Source organism: Ambystoma mexicanum, chromosome 3q (assembly GCF_040938575.1).
Source record: "Ambystoma mexicanum isolate Mex_15411 chromosome 3q, UKY_AmexF1_1, whole genome shotgun sequence".
In the NCBI taxonomy this organism is placed as follows: domain Eukaryota; kingdom Metazoa; phylum Chordata; class Amphibia; order Caudata; family Ambystomatidae; genus Ambystoma; species Ambystoma mexicanum.
The window spans coordinates 378,730,977-378,744,855 of record NC_090926.1 but is presented as its reverse complement, the minus strand read 5'-3'; the positions used below and the strand labels follow the sequence as shown (position 1 = coordinate 378,744,855).

At 43.4% G+C, this 13,879-nt stretch overlaps 1 protein-coding gene across 4 annotated transcripts in view; it reads right to left on the bottom strand.

Annotated features, from left to right (window-relative positions):
- The window catches only part of TNIP1 (TNFAIP3 interacting protein 1), a 435,211-nt gene that overhangs the window by 93,111 nt on the left and 328,221 nt on the right, over positions 1-13,879 (bottom strand). The window lies entirely within an intron of this gene.

The window sequence follows — 13,879 nt, the reverse complement described above, 5'->3', positions numbered from 1 at the left end:
TTTATCATCTTCCCACCCTTTTTCTCATACCCCCAGCGCTTCTGGTCATGGTGGAGGTGTGAGCATTCCTTTTTCTGTACCTCCTGCGTCAGCTACCTCGTCAGTGAACTTACCTGCATTCCTGGCTTTTGAATATCATTATATATAGCGGTGCAGACTAAAGTCCAGGACTGTCATTGGTCTGGACCATATGTCGCCTCTTCACTTGACTTGCGTCATTCTCCTTTTCTCAACCACAAAGTACTTTAATTGTCCCTTGGATTCCCTTTCTTCTCATCCCTGTCATTTATTTCTAAACGTAACTCGTATCCTTTCGCCTTCCCCTCCTGATCCTGCCTCTTTCTAGTCTCTCCCAGCAGGAGACTTTGGCAACAATTTTTCTTCAAAGATCTCCCTTCTTTGGTCCTCCTTTCTCACTCTACTCTCTCCCCCTCTCCATTGCCTGTCCCAGTCTCTTCCCCCTGTCTATCGATGTCCTGCTTTCATCAACAATCTGAGTCTGGTATGTCCTCGGCCCTTGCTATAGCGCACCCCATTGCCACGCCTCTCCCTACCTCTAATTCCTGCAGTCTACCATGCTCCTGTCCCTTATCTTGCTGCCCTTTTAATTTGGAACTTTCTTCCTATATTGTTTGTTCTCCTTCAAGCATGCCTCCATTCCACCCAATCTTCAAAAAGCTAACCTAGATCCTTCCCTTTTGAAGAGAGGGTCCAAGGAATACCCCTCCTCACGCCCATGAACATGACAGCCCGAAGTCAAGAACGCAAGATGCAACTCACTGTTTGGACAGCCCCCAGGAGGGCCAGTGACTTCACATATGCAAACAGATATTCTCTCAGATAACCATTCAAACCTTATGCAGTCAATGTCTTTATGAATGCAGGTGCCACTGCACTGATCATGGATCCAAATGCCTCTATGGATCAGCTGGCCTAATAACGGAAATCTGTTGTACCAACGTCACTCATGACACCACGACATAGTAACGTTCGTCATGAAGCAAACTCGCACCCATACAGAAAGTTACGACACACACGAAGCACATGCTTACACAGTTCTGTAGATAGAGGACAGATACATATACATACTATCGAAAGCCTTTATTATTTTTCTCATTAGCCAAACACAGAAACGCAGAACACAAGGCAAAGGAGAGCTGCAGAGTAAGCTTGCAGACGCTTATTGCAACTAACCATATAGAACTAGAGGGTCATGGAAGAGCCACATACGACTAACTTATAAGAAACATAGCACGATATAGATATATATAGAAATCATAGAATAACTATAGTGAGGTTACATGAGGCCACAGGCCTAGGGATGAGAGGCAAAGGAAAGCAGAATTAGGCTGCACGAAGCAGCATGGCCCGGGCTTGCAGCCAAGGTCAATGATGAGCAGAACATTCCTGGGCCTCGGACATGGAGCAACCTGCAAAATGCTAGCATAAATCCTCACACATTGCAGGCCAGAGAGCTCGATTTCGCGCCCCTCAACCATGTGGTATGGCCGAGCCAGACAATGTTCATTCACCTGTGGTGGGAAGACTAACAGTTCCCAGCGACACAGACATGAAGTGAAACATGGACTAACAACGTTGCAACCCTGTGGGCGCTCTCAAAGACAAAAGTGGCAGCATTGATGGTTACATTGGGAACATAGTCTTTCTCATCACCTTGATAAGGTGCACTGAGGGCTGAGAACAGAGCTGGGTCCCAGGCCTTGGGTGATCAGCTCCAGCCAATCGGGGAACACAAATCCAGCAGTGTATGGCATAGGGCAATGTCAATCCTGCGACCCTGCAACAATGTAATAGATCGTTTTTGGGTAAGGGTCCGGCAAGCTACCTGTCATGCAAGTACCAATAGAATAATCTCTTTAGGTGACGCGTATAGGCACTACCACCCAAACTACCCATTCCAGTAACCTTGTCGTTTTTTTGGTGACGAGCCCCATGTTGTGATGCAGCAACTGAACAAAATTGCCCAGCACGAGCCTGGAGCAGTGATTTCGGCAGATGCTCAATGTCCTGTATGATCCCTGTCTGTGTAATAAACAACAGTTCTAACTTGCCCTTGGCGGAGTCCTCAGTCTATGTACTGGTGGGAGGGTTTGTTGGGCCCGGGAGCGTGAACGCTGAGCTTGTAATTTGAATCCCAGTCCCTCTAGTATACCTAAACCAACACCTTCCATTCAACTTTCGTACTATTTCTCTCCTTCCTTTTCTCCCTAATCTACTGAAGCGCATTGTTTATGCTCAAGTCGTTTGCTGCCTGAGTTACTTCTCTACCCTCGTTGTGCTAAACTATCCTAACTTCTTGTTCTTTTAGACTTATCGACTGCCTAAAACACTGTAGATCAATCTATTCTTCCCTCTGGTCTTTCACGCCTTGGTTTTCGTGATTCAGTCCTGAATTTGTTTAATTCTTATCTCGGCAGCCACACATTTTCTGTCTCCCCGGCTGGTCAGTCCTCACCAGTTTTCCCTCTCTCGATTGTGTCCCCAAGACTAATTCAGCCTTGATAAAGACCCTGAGGGGTCAAAACACGTGTCAGCTGACCAATTAAATCACGCAAATAAAATGCACGCAACCCACTACAAACAAGAATGTGAAGATTCATTCTTTAAGTGCAAGATATACGGGCCCACTACGTTCAAGTCCAAGCACCAAGTGTGTGAAACACTGCCCCCTCCTGTGAGCTTGGTGCAAATATAACCATTAAAGCACCAGAAATATTCCAGTGCTGCACAACATGGAGTCACAGCCTAGTGCCCAAACATCTCTACTTACAACAGCCCATGTATTCCACTTGGAAACATAGTGTAGGTAAACCAATGTATTGCGCGTGGAAAAGCATGTAGGTCAGCCCTGTATGGCTCTTGAAGAATGGTGTAGGTTAGCCCATGTATTGCACTTAGAAGATCTGTGTAGATTGGCCTTTTAACTGTGCCTGGAAGAACAGGAGAATTGTATAGGTTAGCCCAAGTGCCACACATGGATGAACTGTGTAGGCTAGCCCATTTATTGCACTTGGAACAAGTGTGAAGGGAGCCATCCCATTTCAGTTACAAGATTTAAGGGTAGCCTATGCGCTGCACTTAGACTATGATGCTAGCCTATATGCCGCATACAGCATTTCCATGAGGATAGCATATACACTGCACTTATACATAAAATGAAGGCAGCCAATGTATTGCTCCTGGAAAGGTATCAAGAGTATTCTATGTATTGCGCTTGGAAGGGTTGGGAAGGGTGGACTATGTATGACAACTATTGTAAGGTTGGCCAAGGCACTGCTCCTAGAAACATGGAGAGTAGCCACTGCACTTAACCTTTGTGCCTTTAGAATTAGGCTGATCAGCATCTTGGCATATAAAGAAGGTAGCTATTGCATTGAAACCAGCAGACTGTGAGAATGTAGCCATACACTACATCTAGTTGAAGGCTGAATTATAAACTATGTATCGAATCTAGGTGGACGCTTGTTGTAGCCAGTGCATAGAATCTAGATTGTGGTCAATTTATTGAATGTAGAACTAGCAGAACCAGAATTTGCTAGTTCCAAGTTCAATATATGTGCTCTAAAATGTGACCGCTACAGCATAGCTGACTGCGTGCAGATTGAAGCCACTAAACAAACTAACTCTAGATGTCGCAGAATTTGGCGAAGGTTAGCAGGTGGACAATGAACTTAAATCCATCACACTCCATCCTTATGGAACTTAAGCCTAAGGCACGGTGACCATCCCGCACGCGTCTGCTCGTCTCACACACAACCCGAAAGACACTTTGCACAACACTTCTGCCATAAGCATGCAGCTACCTTTCACGACAAAGCATTCGAACCATAGCTACACACACAACTATCCTCTCAAATACCCCACCAAACCACAGTCTACCTCTCTCCACCAATACACATGCCAATTAGACAGTGGTAGCTAGCAGGGACTTGGCCAGCCCTTTTTATCCCCGTATTGGCTTTAATGCACACACGCATACCAGCACTACCTCACATTTACCGTACATTGGACTTCGGCCCCCTGAAAGCTGCAAGCTTAAGTTTTAAGTAGGTGTGCTGCCCGGGGTTGGGGCGATACAAAATAGTCATTGTGTACCGGGTGACTCAACACCCTAAAAGTGTGTTTGTGTCACCGACTAGTGACAGCTTTATACTGGTTTGGCTGTACAGCTGTGAGACCGTTACAACTTATTGTTAGTCACCAGCTCTATGAACAGGAGCAGCAGAGGTACCGGGGGGTTGGGGGGTGTGTGGGTCCGTTCCGTCCATCTGTGTGGTGTGTGATCATTATTCACAGGTTTTTTTTGGGCCTTTTTTCCCATGGAGGTACGCTCCAGAAATGAAACATGAAGAGTTGAAAACTGAAAAAGATACCATTTGTACTACTTTTAGGTCTGGTAATGGCTCACTGTCCTCTTCCCCCCCCTCCCAAGATCCCTACAGATCTGGTGAGCAACTGAGTGGTATATTAGCTTGGTTGTGTGCTTTTTAAATGGCTTGTGGTTTGCATGGTGTGACTGGAAAGAGCCTGGCGGTGGGCCTTCTGAGTAGACTTCCCAGGAGTACATGCGAGACTCTTCTGTAACGATATAGGCCTGAGCAAGGAAACTGGGAGCATGAAGACGGATTTAATGCCGACATGTTTTTGCGTGGGATATGAAGGAGGATAGTATACGCTGGGTGACCTCTACCTTTGGCCTGCATCAGTACATAACCAATTCTAAGGTTTTGGATCAAAGAGGCTAGTTACCCTTGCTGACAAGTGGGTGTCCCACAGATTACACCACAAAGAGAAGGGGGTTCTAAGAAAGCAGAGGGGGCATAGAACTTTGGTCATGACAAAATTATCTCCACACAGCTCCCTAAAATAGAAGTGGCTAAGCTGCAAGGGAGTGGGTCCCGTAAGGTTAGATTTATCACTACCAGTACAGACACCCCCAGGTTTCCAAGCATTTGCTGGGACTGTGGGAGTCTGACCACCCCAGGACACCCAAGTAGTCACGACTGATTGTGCAGAGGGATCCAATGGAGACCTCTGGAGTGAGCCTCAGCCTCCATTCAAGTTAGAGAACAAAGCCCAAATGTGGAAATTGAGAAGTCCCCCACCCTCCCCCCCGCCCCGTCCACATTACTAGATTGTACCTATACACCCCCTATATAGATCGTCAAATATGCACTGGTGTTACAAGGGGTTTTCTATACAACCACCAGTGTGGAGTTTAGAAGGACCAACCTGTAGTGGCCTGCAGGCTTCCACCAAAGGTTAGACCAACTATAACTGTAAGTGAGAATGACAGCTAGGCTTCATTCTTAGGGGAGAAAGACACTGGTATAGTGAAAAGATAAAGACCAATTAAATGTATCACTACACAATACAGGCTGGACATTATAATTACTTATTTAACCAGAACAATGTGATTTATGTTCAAATTGAACTATAAAAAGGTAAGGAACACTAAAACTATATATACAAACACAGCTAGGTGAACACCACCCACACTTTAAATGGGAATCCATATACAATTGTAGCACAAGCAGTTACACTGTTCAGATGTAAAAGTGGGGAGGAAAAGAACAGTTACCAAGTATCACAGTCAGTCAAAATAACTGTATTCTGCAATCAGGCCATCAAAGTACATCCTAACAGTAAAACAATTACTTAATTTAACAATACATCATATCAAGGGAGAGAGTACGCCATTGGTTTTGGCCCCCAGGTCCCTCAGCTCATTATCGGGCGCAATAGTAGAGGAATCTCCTTTTTTAGGATTTGCATAACAGTTCTGGATCCCTTGAGTTTAGAGCCCCCATAGTCACCATTTGACTTTGGCCCCATGGTTGTAGATCCACACCAGATAAAGCAGAATTGTGTGGGGTTTCCAAATAGGCCGACGGATTTCAAATACTGATAAGGGTTGATTGCAATCCTATTATTAACAGTCCTGCCAACATTTCTAGCTCTGCCCGGCCACTCTTTGGTCCCAAAATTCCAGTTTAACAGAGCAAAGGGAGTGGTCCCCAGATTTGCAGGTATCATGGGGGGCGATGTATAATGTGCATCTATGTTCTCCTGCCGTTTCAGGTGTAATTTATAACGACCCTTTATATTCAGTGGGTCATTTTTATAATCCTCCGTGGGTCCCCCACATCCCCTCCATTGAGGGGATATAAAGACCAATAGTAGCCTTTTGATGTGAAGTTCGTAGGGTGCTTGTTTATAGTTGCAACCCTGAACAGAGCGATCCTCTTTAGAGAAAGAGATTTGGTTTAATGTGTTGGAGGGTTTGCTTGGAGCCCCTTAATGGTCTGAACAGAGAAAATAGCTGTTCCCTGAATACGTGCTCATTGCGCGCATTTCAAAGTGCATGCTAAGTGCTGTTGGCTGTCCTGCTGTGTACTGCTGCTATTCTACACAACTTAGAGAAGATATCCTTTGAGTGAAAATTGGAAGAAGCCCCTGCCACTTACCCACAACCCCCTATAAAGCACAGGCAAGCATGCATTTTCATGCGCATTTCCAAGTGCATGCTAAGTGCTGTTGGCTGTCCTGCTGTGTGCTACTGCTATTCTACACACCTTACAGAAGATATCCTTGAGTGAAAATTGGAAGAAGCCCATCCCACTTACGCACAAACCCCTATAAAGCACAGGCACGCGCGCATTTGCGCGCGCATTTCGAAGTGCATGCTAAGTGCTGTTGGCTGGTCTGCGGGTGCGCCTGATATATTGTCCCCTGATTTACGTTCTTTTCTGTCACACAAATGTCTGTTGCTTACACTCTGACCACGGACATACCGCCGACAAAGGATGCGTCTAATCGCCTTAACAATTCAAAAATCACTCCATAACGTTCAACGCATAGCTTGAACCTCATAAGGAGCGGGAACAGGGTGATTCGAGCCCGCACAATTTCGCTACCTACAGACATTCAAAAATATTTTTGTTCCAAAAACAGTGCAAACGCGAGCCCGACTGTGTTGTCTGTAAAATCGCTGCTCCCGTACAAGGTAAATAAACAAGGTGATAACATCACGCCTCAGTCCATCAAGCTCCGCACGCCTCCGGATTCTCTAGTGGCAGCGGGGTTCTCTTTTAAGAGGATGTGATCGAGAATGCCGCCCCCACCACCACGTTGGAGACTACGGAGGAAGTGCAAGTGAGGGCACAGGTTCATAATCCCTCTTCCTTGCCTTTTGAAGTGTTGCAATCTCCTGCTAACAAACAAACGAATTCCCTTTCTTCACCAAGCATCGCATTTGAAGGTGCACAGGGTCGACACATTATCACCCATCCAGTTTCTACCCTGCTACCCTTGCACGACAAGGAAATCAGAGACGGTGGCTGAGGCCCTGCCTCCGTATGCAATTCCCAGCAAGCTCGCTCAGTACCCGGTCAGGATTTCCAACTCGGCACAAGAGTCTTCACTTGTCAATTTCTTTCACAGACCCGAAGCCTAGAAAATGCACTCGCCTCGGCTGCGTCCAGTTCAACAGAAACAAGTTTGCCTTTGGGTATCAAGACTACATTCCAGGCGAAGACTACAGCATTGGATTCATTAGCGAAAATATTGACACAAAACGCTATCACCAGGCAGATATATTAATACACCCGATGCAACTGGGAACCAGTCATTTGTAGGAGTGATGATTGCACGTCGAAGACTGCAAATTAATCTCTTGAAGAAACGCATAGTGTTCAGGACTCATAATTAATAGCATTTCACAAACGGTGGCTCTGAAGGCTATGGTGCCGCCACACCTGCTTGGTCAGACACATGCTACCTCGCCCTCGAGTTCTTAGGTGACACTGTCTAACAAAAAGAATAAAAACAGAAAAAAGAATAAACATGTTGCTCAGCAAATTAAGAAACTCATGGTTGATGACACTCAGTTGCGAAATACTTTGATCACCTTGGCATCTGCGGAACAAATACACTATACAATTTTTACAAAACATAACGCCACATCGGCCGTAATGACGAATATTATTAACAATAATAACGAAGAATAGAAAAGCAAAAATGTTAAGCAACTGATTGCCACCAAGCGGTTGAGTTCTCGCCATTTTATCATCAACTCTTTATCGATGCCAAAGAATAACGCACAAGTAGCTAGTGCGGCAGTTACAAAGAAATATGCAAACTTAAATCGCAATAAGAGCGAATCGCAAAAGAAGCAGACAAATGCAGTGGACACACTACAAACTGCACTGAGTCTGGCATATGAACCCCTAGACAATCTGTTAAATGTAGTTGAGTCCAACCAGAGTACTAAGGTTGCTCTGCAATCAACACAACCAAATTGCAATATGTCATCAGGGGAATCCCAGTCTTATTCCATCATAAGGGGCTTAGAGGATAGGAAGTTCTGCACATTGGAAGAAAGACGAGAAGAAATTGCCAAATCCATTGCATTATTTCTGGCTCGCCCGCTTCAAGTAATTCTATTCCAATCAATGAACCAATCAGATATTTAAACAGAAATCCACCCGATTGCACCAACATCATACATAGGAAAATAAATGACAACTCATTGAGCCAATAAATGAACAGTTTGCATGTAAAAGAGGTGGGTGCCCGCAGAGTGATATAGGCTGCATCACTATTTGATATTACAATGCATAGGTGGAATGTTTCCGGTATATGATCTCAACAGGACTAGCATTGAGAACATCCTGGGGGATATTCCGCTATTGGAAGACCTTTGCTCGGGTGATATCGAACAGATCAAATTCATGAATGAGCATGACTCTTCCATTCTTAAACTATGGATGCCGTCTGGAATTGTCATGAATATTATCTGGCAGGCTCGGGGGGACATTTACAACTTGGGCTTTCTATTGAGTCAACATTCAGCTTTTAATCACTCAATAGCTCCTGCTTCAGATAATAACAGCTGTCATTTGAATTTACAACCTTCAATGACAAGTCTCAAGGTAACATACTCGCAAGTACCACTTCAAACCGAGAGACTGGTAGCACACGTCCCTTCTTGTGAGCCACTGCATTATTCGAATTAACAACTCGCGTGAAAGAAATTGATCAGATGTTCTCTAGCCTCGTGGAATACCAGAGGCTATAAAAACATCCAACATTGAGACAAACCCTTTAAACCTCTATGATATAGTGGCGATGCAAGCGATACGGCTCACAACCCCTCCAATTTACTATAACTATATTCTTTCCTTAATACGGATTGCTGTAAAATCCTCTTCAGAATTACGAATTTCCCCATGGACCACTCCTAACATGTTCCTACAGCTAGTTCAAATTAAAACATATATATATATATATATATATATATACACACACACACACACACAACAGCTCCTGTGAATATATATTGGAATTATGCCGGCATTCATGATGATTTCCTAGAAGATCTGGAGTCTACAATGGATCTAATTTTCAGTGACACTTCAATTCATTATACAATCTTAACAGGAGATCTTAATATCAAGTGCATTAAATCACCACCCGCCAGATTAACTAAACTGGCTCAGCGGTGGTTTCTAATCATGGAGGAAAGGCAGTTAGTAATGGATCTGTCCCAGATGATATACCGCCATCCAATACCTGGCATAGAGGCAACGAATCAGCCCTTATCAATTATATTTACGTTGATTGAAATGTGTTTGCTATGGTAGACAAGTTTCAAGTCAAAACACAGACCCACAGCGATCACAAGCTCCTATCGTTATCTTGGTCCTGGGCAACTTCAAACGATAGCTCGATTGAGTTCTGCGCCCAGAATCTGTCAGGAACAAATGGTAAAAATCTGTTCAGGTGGACCCCAAATCTATTGCAAGTACTAAATATGCAGCTTAAATATCCCTCTAATATTCTCTATCGAGAGGTAATTTATTCCGAGGATCTATATGTTGCGGCCTTACATACATTTAAGATCAAGAAGGGGCGTCTTCCCAACTCCCACATTAAGCATTCTCACGTGTATGATCAGGAAGCCGTTAACATAATAGCAAGATATCGGGCATCTAAGCGTGCCTTGAGTAATCTGCCATTCGTAATGAAAAATGAGATGTTCTAGACATTAAAATTCAGATAAAAAAACTGGATCAGAGCTAGGAAAGCACGAATGATACAGAATGATGCTCAAGACATTTCTCTGGGCTCTAACATCCAAAAGCTCTGCCTTAATATGGGGCTTATTGAACAAGGCTAATAACATGCAGATACCTATTCAAATAAATGCAGTACCGGAGGAAACCTGGGAAATCTTCCATAAAACTATAGATGCAGCGCTTCCACTGTCCAGCCAGACTGAGAATAATATGCATAAACATATAGATATTAATTTTGAAGTAAAGGATATAGTCTACCAGATAGCTAAACTAAGTACATCTAGAGCCCCAGGGCCAGACGGCCACTCCAAGGCGATGCTAAAGTCACACCCAGAAGCATGGGCTAGAATCCTATTCACTATATTTAATCAAGTTATATATACTTGCCAGATTCCACCATCTTGGCGCAAGTCTACCAAAGTGCCATTTATTTAAAAAAGAGACCGTCAACTTCCAAGCATTTCTAGGCTTGTAGCGCTTCTGGCTTTCCAGGGAAAGCTATTTTCTAGATTAATACTCAAAGAATTCAATAAATGGACAGATGGGTTTTGTGCCTGCCTTAGGAACGGCTGTAAATCTCCAAGCATTGCATGCCATAAAACTGCATGAATCTCAGATGAAACAACCTGTATAGTTAGCCTTTATAGACTATCAGATTGCATTCGATATCCAGAGAGCTGCTCAGGGTAAAATTATCTAAAGCATCATGCCCAATGCACCCTCGTACTGCATACACCAGTCTCATTCGAATACGACCGTCCAAATAAGACTATCACTGGATGGAAAGCTATCAGCCCCCATTTCGGAAATAAGGCTTTGTTTTACTAAAATTCTTTCTGGCTGGCCAAAACTTGGCAACCATACAATCCCCTGGTTGTTTTATGCCCATGACCTTGTTTTGTTGGCAAAAACCCACAAGGGATTACAATTGCTTTTGCCTCAGTTCGCCATCTATATTGAAGCGAATTTGCTTAAAGTGAATCAATCGAAGTCTAAGATATTAATAAGTGCAACCAGGCAGCAAAGAAAGTCTTTTACATGGTTCCTCCAAGGGAAATCACTGCAGATTGTTGATGAATATAAGTATCTTGGACTGAATACCAACAATCATATATTAGACCAGCCGTACCTCTTAGACTTGCAGAAAAAGATAAGAGCGACTGCCCAAGCACATATACTACAAGAAAAGTATAGAAAAGTGTGCTTATTGCCAGTACTGATCTTTTATAAACAGAAGGTCGTCCCTATCATCTTCTATGGTGCAGAGTCTAGAACATGGCGACCTGAATGTTTATGGCTGCGTATGGAAGGATATTTTTGAAAACACGTATTGAACCTACCTCAGAGTCTATCGGTGTGTGTCCTGAGACATGAATTTGGTCTTTTGTCTTTAAATGTTTTATACATGTGAAAATTGTGTTAGGAAGTGTATATTGCCTGTGAAGAAGGGCTCCTTAATGGACACTCTTTCAACCTATATAAACACTACACCTCACAAAATGATGCAGTTGTGGGAAATGAAGGTGCAAGTTACTAGGCAACATGCTGCTAGATCTCAAGATCTGTTAAAAACTGACCCAGAGAGCAAAGAAAAGAAATGTGGCAGACATATTGGATAACTACAAGAGACCAATGCATGAAACATCTTTTACAAGAACATGTGTTGCTACCTAAGAAGTTGAATATTGTAGAATCGTACCTGGTTAAATTTCTTGCTCCAAAATATAGAGACCGATATTTGAGGTTTCGATTACGCTTATGGCACACTAATGATGTCTATAATTTTGCGCCTTGCTAATACAAGGCACAAAATATTTGTAGATTTTGCCAGAAACCAGACCAACCACAGACCATTAGACATTTGTTAACCTTGTTCACGCCTTTGGTAACAAGGCAACACATTTATTTTCTGTGATTACTATATATTAACACCTGATTTTCTATGGTATATGCTTTTTTAAGTCAACAAACCTCAATGAAGCTGGCAGTTGTGAACTATCTAGAATCACTGAAATTACCATAACTCAGTTCAAATTTAGGTTTAAAATTGTATATGATGTACCTCAAGGGAAAACATGCTTCGATAAATATAATTTTTCTTTTTTCAAATATGTTTTATTGGTGAACGTGCAGCGTTACAGCATACTTAAACAGTTTCTCATTTACTATCATGTGTCCACTTTATGGATTTTCTGTTTTTCAACCCCCCTCCCCTCAACAATAATTGAACACCCAACCCATCCCTCCCCTAACCCCCGTCTTATGTCCTTTCTGCGTATATGTCTTTTGTGGCTCCAGGGCTGCCACATCCGGTGCACCTTTGTATACCAACGTAACGTTCCATGTTTTCAGGAAGTTCACTACTATCTTCGTCAAGAACTGTCCTACCGTGATCATCTTTGGGGTCTCCAACCTTTCAGACCCCAGAAGGTTGCTGGAAGACAGCTGCTTAGACAACCCCTGCCCAAGCCATAAACTACAAGGCAAAGCTCTGTTCGTCTATGGACAATGGAGTCATTCCACAGTGCCTTCCTTCCTTGAACTGATGAGCCTAACCAGTTCAGAGTCATGCATGGTTGAATTCGTCATCGTCCTGGAGCTCTGGAGAGTAGTGGGCCTGTAGCAGTCTCTGAGCAAAAGTAGGTATGTTTCCTGTTGCCTGGGTCTGTGAAACTCGCAATGCATCATCCTCGTGGGTCCAGGCCATCACAGCTCTGCTGAAGCTCTCTGCCAAGGAGAGGAGCCTTATCAGAACCTGAGTCCTGTGGTCCTGAGTTGCCATGCCTGCAGTGCCCATGTGGGGTAATTCCAAATGCTCATAACGCTTGGTGCGTCTAGTGGCTACTCCAACTTTGTCACATATAAAGTAGAGCCTCTTTAACTACTTCAACCTGGGCCTAGCCTGGTAAACCTCAAAATCATTTGATTGCTGATGAAGACAAACTACTGAATCACTGGACCAACACATGCACCACTAAATGCTGGAACCTACTGTATAGCAGTTGTCTCCAATGGCCAGACTTACCTTGGGTTTTCGTTTGTTCGGATTAGGGTAGAAGCATAGGGTTTGCTTACCTATTCTGAAGTAACTCTTGTCTCCATTAGATAACAGGGTGTAAAGTCCTTCCCTGTAGCTACGCTTTCCTTGCCTTTGGTGGTGGAACCTGGACACAGGAATCCTGACTGGGGTCCCCCTGGATGAGAGATTTGTAGTGGCTCCTTATCTTTGCAGGAAACTTCCAAGTACTACTAGCTACCACACTGATCCCATTATTGCCTATGGGAGAACTTGGAATAACTTTTAAACTCCCTCAAGGCAGCCAAACTTGGGTACTTACCTTTAACTTTGTGAAAGACTTGCTCGTAGGTTAGGGATTGGACATAAAGTTTATCCACTGTGTACTGGAACAGCCTTATAAATCATAATACCTATAACAATCTGTATAACAAGTACTTCCCTTTAAACTGTGCAAATACTAAAGTGTGGCATGTGTTCAGTTTTGGGCACCAAACTAATTATGTAGATGTATATATTGATTTACTTACCTTTTAGAACTTTGAATTAATGCATCTGTGTTGATAAATTAAATGTTTGACAAGCTCTTCTGCATGCTAATCGTACTATACATCAAATCCCTGATCTAAGTCCAAGCCTTGCTGCTCAGCCACGTTACCAAGTCAGAGTATGTTTATACTTTTGTGATAAACCTTGGCAGATTCACTAAGGTTTATCACAAGCCTACACCAGTAGTGGTTCTGAAAAATAATGTAAAACTCCA